Source organism: Mastomys coucha, unplaced genomic scaffold (assembly GCF_008632895.1).
Source record: "Mastomys coucha isolate ucsf_1 unplaced genomic scaffold, UCSF_Mcou_1 pScaffold15, whole genome shotgun sequence".
Taxonomy (NCBI): domain Eukaryota; kingdom Metazoa; phylum Chordata; class Mammalia; order Rodentia; family Muridae; genus Mastomys; species Mastomys coucha.
In genome coordinates, this window is record NW_022196897.1 from 77,783,389 (window position 1) to 77,789,909 (window position 6,521).

Genomic DNA, 6,521 nt, shown 5'->3' on the forward strand with positions numbered 1-6,521 from the left:
GCATTTTGTTGTTGTTTCAATTATCTGGAGTGTTTGTCCTGATTTATTTATTTATTCATTTATTGCTAGTTTGTGTGAGACAGTTTTTATATAACACAGGCTGTCCTGGTGCTTACTATGTAGCCCAGGTTGGCCTGGAACTTGTAGCAGCCCTCCTGCTTCAGCCTCCCAAATACTGGTCTAGGCCATTGTGCCTGGCGCCCTGAGTCTTTGTTTTTCTTCTTTGCTGTCTACATAGGCAATAGAAAAAAAGAATGAATTTAGTTGAGAAATGATCTTCTAATAAGTGCTTCTAATTGAGCACTTGCCTAGCATGTGTGAGCTCTTGGTCCTTAGAACTGAAAGAAATAAAAGAACTTGCAGTGTGCACTTGTGGGATTGTTTTGAAGAGCACATTAGGGGAGTGGGACCAGCCATCCTTAATGTGCTGGCACTAACTGGACTGTGGGTTGGATCTAGTTACTTGAGGGAATATCTGTATTCCAGTTCTCCTGGATCCACCCTTCAATCAGAGTTAGAGGCTGAACAGGATTAAGGATTGAGCAAACTTGAAGAAAGTAATTAAAATATGGACAAAATACCGAGTTTATACATTACAGATTCTAAAGACCCTGGCAGTTCAATTGAGCAAGAGATTCCTACAAAATTCATATCTACAAGTTTACAAAATTCATATCTAACTAGACTACATATTATGTGGGAGGGGTGCATGGTGCATGTATAGAGGTCAGAGGACAACTTGTGAGTGACTAAACTTCTATCAGTTTTGCCAGCAAGCATCTTTACCTGTTGCAGTATCTTTTTCTTCTTTTAATTTATTTTATATATGTGAGTACAATGTCACTGTCTGTCTTAGACACACCGGAAGAAGGCATCACATCTCATTACAGATGGTTGTGAGCCACCCTGTGGTTGCTGGGAATTGAACTCAGGACCTCTAGAAGAGAAGTTGGTGGTCTTAACTGCTGAGTCATCTCTGCAGCCCCCTGCTGAGGTATCTTGATGGCTTGGTGCTGCTGCTTCCTTTTGTTTTTGTTTTTCAAGACAGGGTTTCTCTGTATAGCCCTGGCTATCCTGGAACTCACTCTGTAGACCAGGCTGGCCTCGAACTCAGAAATCTGCCTGGCTCTGCCTCCCAAGTGCTGGGATTAAAGGCGTGCGCCACCACCACTGGGCACCATTTTCCCTTTTTAATGTAGCAATTTTGAGATTAAATTTACAGAGTCTGCTTTCTGAATAACATACAAGTGCTCTTCCTCAGAACCAAATCCTTAGCTCACTTTTTTTTTTTCCATTTTATTACTTTGTTGCCCAAGGTGGCCTTGTGATCCTCCTGCCTCAACCTCCTGAGTAGCTGGAGGTTATGCCACCTCCTATGCCACCAGACCTGTCTTGGTTATGTTTCCTTTGGCTATGATGTGAGAATGCTTACATAGTATGTTTTGAAATTCTTTGTAGAAAGGACATTTCTGGGGTGAAAACAGGTGTTGGAGCTGGGTATAGTGGCTCATGATTATAGTTCCAGCTCTTGGTTGGTTGAGGCAGTTATATTATGATTTCAAAGCCAATCTATATGCACCACATAGTACTAGGCCAGAATGGCCCACTGTGTGAGTCCTGTCTTTAAAAAGCTGAAGTATAGGGGCTGGAGAGAGGCTCAGTGGTTAAGAGCACTGACTGTTCTTCCAAAGGTCCTGAGTTTAATCCCCAGCAACCACATGGTGGCTCAGAACCATCAGTAATGAAATTGGATGCCCTCTTCTGGTGTGTCTGAAGACATTGACAGTGTACTCACATATATAAAATAAATAAATCTTTTAAAAAAGCTGAAGTATAAAGCATGGCTTGAAATAAACTCTTAAGAGTTTAGAATATTATATGCAGAGTGATAGACAGAACTTCCCAGGAAATAAATAATCCCCTAACAAGTCTTGTTCTAAAATCTCACTGTTGTAAAAATAACCTAATAGGGATAATACAAGTGTGAATTAGGTTCACACATTGGTGTCTTGGCTAGAACTAAAAAGATTTTCCTGAGGATTGTCTCGTTCCATTTTCTTAGTCACTCATCATGTGACACCTCTGAGCTGGCCTCTTGGATCATTTTCTACCTGCCTTTGGCAGTGTTAATCTGGTGACGTGACGTTCAAAGAAGTGAACAGAGGATGACAGAGGAATGTGGAAATAAATCGAGGGTGACTCATCCTAAAGATTAGAAACAATTTTGGATTATTATCTGCTGTTTATTTCTACTCCAAATGCTGTTTTTCATCCTTATCTTCTTCTGTGAAGTGGGTGGCTTGGCAGGAGAGTCAATTTAATGAGTTCAAGGAGGTCCTGAATGTGGGACTGTGGATAGTTGATTGGAAACTATTTCTGAACCATTATACAATGAAGACTTTGTTACATTTTGTTCTTTGTATATTTTTTTTCTGTTTAGTTTGAGAGCAGATCTCATTATATACCCATGACTAGCCTGATACTCACTATTTAGTTCAGAGTGGCCTTAAATTCACCAATTTTCCTGCCTTAGCCTCCCAAGTACTAGAATGACAGACATGCCATAGTACCTAGCTCTGTTTTTGTTTGCTTGGTTTTACTTTTGTCAAGACAGAGTCTCACTAAGTAGCATTATCTGACCTAGAACTCAGTATGCAGCCCAGGCTAGCCAGGAGTTCTTTTTTTGTTTGTTTTTTTCAAGACAGGGTTTCTCTGTGTAGCCCTGGCTGTCCTGGAACTCACTCTGTAGACCAGGCTGGCCTCGAACTCAGAAATCTGCCTGACTCTGCCTCCCAAGTGCTGGGATTAAAGGCGTGTGCCACCACTGCCCTGCCTTTTAAATTTTTTTTTGTTTTGTTTTTTGTTATTTTTGCTTGCTCTATCTATAGATTGATTGATCATCTATCTATCTTTCTATCTATCTATCTATCTATCTATCTATCTATCTATCTATCTATCTATCTATCTATCTATCTATCCGTTTGAGACAGGGTTTCTTTAATTAGCCACCTGCTTTTTGTTGTTTTTGCTTGCTTGCTTGCTTTCCTTCCTCCTTCCCTCCCTCCCTCCTTTCTTTCCTTCTTTCTTTATTCCTTTCCTTCTTTCTTTTTTCTTTCTTTCTTTGAGACAGGGTTTCTTTGTGTAGCCCTGCTGTTCTGGAACTTCTGGAGATCCACTTGCCTCCAGAATGGTGGGATTAAAGATGTGTGCCACCATGCCTGGTTTGGGTTTTATTTATTTTTGTGCTAGGAAATCAAACTAAGAACCTAGCACACACTAAGAAGCATTCTACTTGCTTTGCAAAACTTAACATCAAAAGCTTGTTTTATCTCCCTTATAAACTCCGTAGCCTAGTTTATCCTCAAACTTGCCACGCTCTTGCCTTCCAAATGCTGGGAAAAAGAAAAGAAACTGAAAGACATTACAGTGTCCATGTGCTTGGGCCTATTTTATTTTCTACATTCTACCAAGATTGTACAAAATTGTATGTATAAGAGATAAGAGACTCAAAATTAACATTTTCCAGTCCGCTTTTCCTTGTTTAGTCTTTCTAAATCCTGTGTGATTGACAGGGTAAGGTCTATTCTTAGGATGACAAACTATCCTGCTTTGCTCAGGGCTGTCACAGCTTCAGCACTGAAAATCCTGTGTCCAGTTGATCATTATAACAGGAAGAAACTCGGGGCGAGGGGCATTCTCCTACCTTCAAGTTCAAGGGAAGGGAGTCTCTCCATAAGGAGAACCTTCTAGAACACAAGAGTCAACAACCAGCACAACAGTGAGCTGTTACATGTCCATGCCACTTACAGGGGGACATCAGCACAGCCCAGGCTGCTCTCAACTTGTATCTATCTGGTTTCTTGTTAGGAATCCATCCTCCAGTGTGAGAAGAATCCTAGAGGCTTGAGGATTTCAACTCTGGATCTCTGTTGTTCAGTCTGATCCTGATGAAGTTCAAGTAGTCAGTTGTTCACTGTAAAATTGAAACAATTCACATGCAGACAAATGTCTGCAAACTGGTAGACCTCTGCTGGTGCCTGCAGCCCTTTCTCTTCTTGCTCTAGGCAGAGAAGAAAGAGGCTATGATAACCAAGGAAGCACTATACCCTGTTCTGTTCTATATTTCTGTTCATAAATCATCTTGCCTGTGGTCTCACAAAGTAGTCTAGCCTCAGTTTTTCAAGTATTTGCATTTGCAGAGGATAGTTATACATATGTGTGGAAAACTACAATTGCTTTTTTTCTCAAAGTGTCTGCAGGGTTCTGGGGTTATAACTTTTTTGGTAGAGGGCTTGCCTAACATGCATTAAAGTCTGGGTTCTCTACTGGAGGATCAAGAGTTCAAGGTCTGCCGGGCAGTGGTGGCGCACGCCTTTTTCTGGTTCGAGGCCAGCCTGGTCTACAGAGTGAGTTCTAGGACAGCCAGGGCTACACAGAGAAACCCTGTCTGGAAAAACAAAAACAAAAAAACAAAAACAAAAACAAAAACAAAAACAAAACAAAACAAAACAGTGACCAGATCTCTGTTTCACGGTTGCAATTACCTCTTAGCCATTGGTCACAGGCTCTAATCCTACAGTCTTGTGGTGAATCAGCTCATTGTAGCTGAAGGAGTTGTGGGCCTTCAGATCAATGGCCTTGGTGAAGTAAGTCTGCTTATTCCTCTTGATCAGGAAGGGAACAGGAGCAGTTCCAAGTGGCCATTCACTGCACACGTGTGGACATGGAGGTGGCATTGCTCCCTATAGCAGCCAGAGACTGGTCTGGAAATTCTTGTACTCTTGATATTAATGTCTTTAGCTTTCTTTCATTGTGTCAAGGTTTCAAAATACTGTAGTTGTCAGATCTGAGTAAAGATTCTAGATCTAAACTCCATACCTCAAAGCCTCCCTGTGAAAGAAGCTTTTCAAAAGATGAGAGGAGACAAGGAAGGAAAACTATTTGCCTATTTGTCACCTACCTCCAGAATATGATAGCTTGCCTACTGAGTTGTCATCTAGTATGTGTCAATTTGTCCCTGACTTATAGAGGTCACATAGCTACCCAGGATATAGACTAAGTCCCAGTTTTTCTTACAGTTAGGTGTGGTGTGACTTTTCTAGGGAGATATGAACCAATATGTTTGACCCAATATGTTGTTAGAGAGTCGATAACATGTTGAACAAAGAAATGATTCTAGCCAAGCCTAGTTTGGTGAACCAACAAGTTTGAGATGATTTATAAAAACCTGGGCAAGGGATGGGCAGTTATGGCACTGAACAAGTCTCTTTTCCCTCCACCTAACAAGCATTAATTGCTAGTGAGACTCTGCTAGGCTGCTAGAGACTCATAAGCACTGAATTTGGCTGTCAACTTTTTCCCCTACAAACTCTGACTCTGCACAAATCTTGCCACATTTGTTTTGTGGTGGCTCCTGGTCCTAGTTAGGTTTCTATTGCTGTGATAAAACACCATGACCAAAAATAACTTGGGGATGAAAGGGTTTATTTCAGCCAACAACTTCAAACACAGTCCATATAAGTAAGTCTGAGCAGGAACCTGGAGGCAAGAACTGAAGTAGAGGCCATGAAGGAAGGTTGGGTACTCTTACTGGCTTGGCTTACTGGGTTGCACTGTGTAGCCCTGGCTGTTCTGGAACTTGTGTTGTAGACCAGGCTGGCCTCAAACTCAGAAATCTGCCTGCCTCTCCCTCCCAGGTGCTGGGATTAAGGCATGTGCTACCACTGCCTGTCTCAGCCTGCTTTCCTATGCCACCCATGACCACCTGCTCAGGGAGTGTTGGCCCCTCCCACAGCAATCATTAATTACGTAAATTCCCTCCGGTTTGATGGAGGCATATTTTAAATTGAAAAGACAATTCTAGTGTGTGTCAATTTGACAAAAAAAAAACAAACCAAAACAAAAAACCTAAGCAGGACCCTCTTCTATCAGCTTTTCCTTTTCTTAGCAGCTCTTGACTATTTTAGCATTTCTTGAACACAATTTACATTCTAGTCTAGATGATTCGGAGCCATAGAGCAACTCCTATTCTATAAAGCATGATGACTCATGCTACTTTTTGTCCCAGCACTTGGGAGGTGGTAAATTTCTCTGAGTTCAAGGCCAGCATGGTCTACAGAGTGAGTTCTAGGACAGTCAGGGCTACACAGAGAAACCTTGTCTCCAAAAACCAACCAACCAAACAAACAAACAAACAAATAAAAATCATGTTCCACCCACAAGCCGAGAAAAAACACTGAAGCCCTATTCCCTGCTGAATTAGCCTCTCTTTCCCCCTCTCTTTCTTTTTTAGTGTTTCTGGTTTTCTTTTCTATTGCTGTGATAAACACCATGACCAGAAACAATTTGGGAAAGGATTTATTTCATCTTACAGGTTACAGTCTATCATGAATGGAAGCTAAGGCAGATGTCAAAGCAGGACTTGATGCAAAGACCCACACTCAGCACATACATACACATAATTAAGAAGTAAGGTCTATCGAGGGAGAGAGAGAGAGAGAGAGAGAGAGAGAGAGAGAGAG

General features: G+C 41.5%; 1 pseudogene; it reads right to left on the reverse strand.

Annotated features, from left to right (window-relative positions):
• Positions 1-3,312: 3,312 nt before the first annotated feature.
• Positions 3,313-4,725, reverse strand: LOC116091733 (annotated as a pseudogene).
• Positions 4,726-6,521: the final 1,796 nt, after the last annotated feature.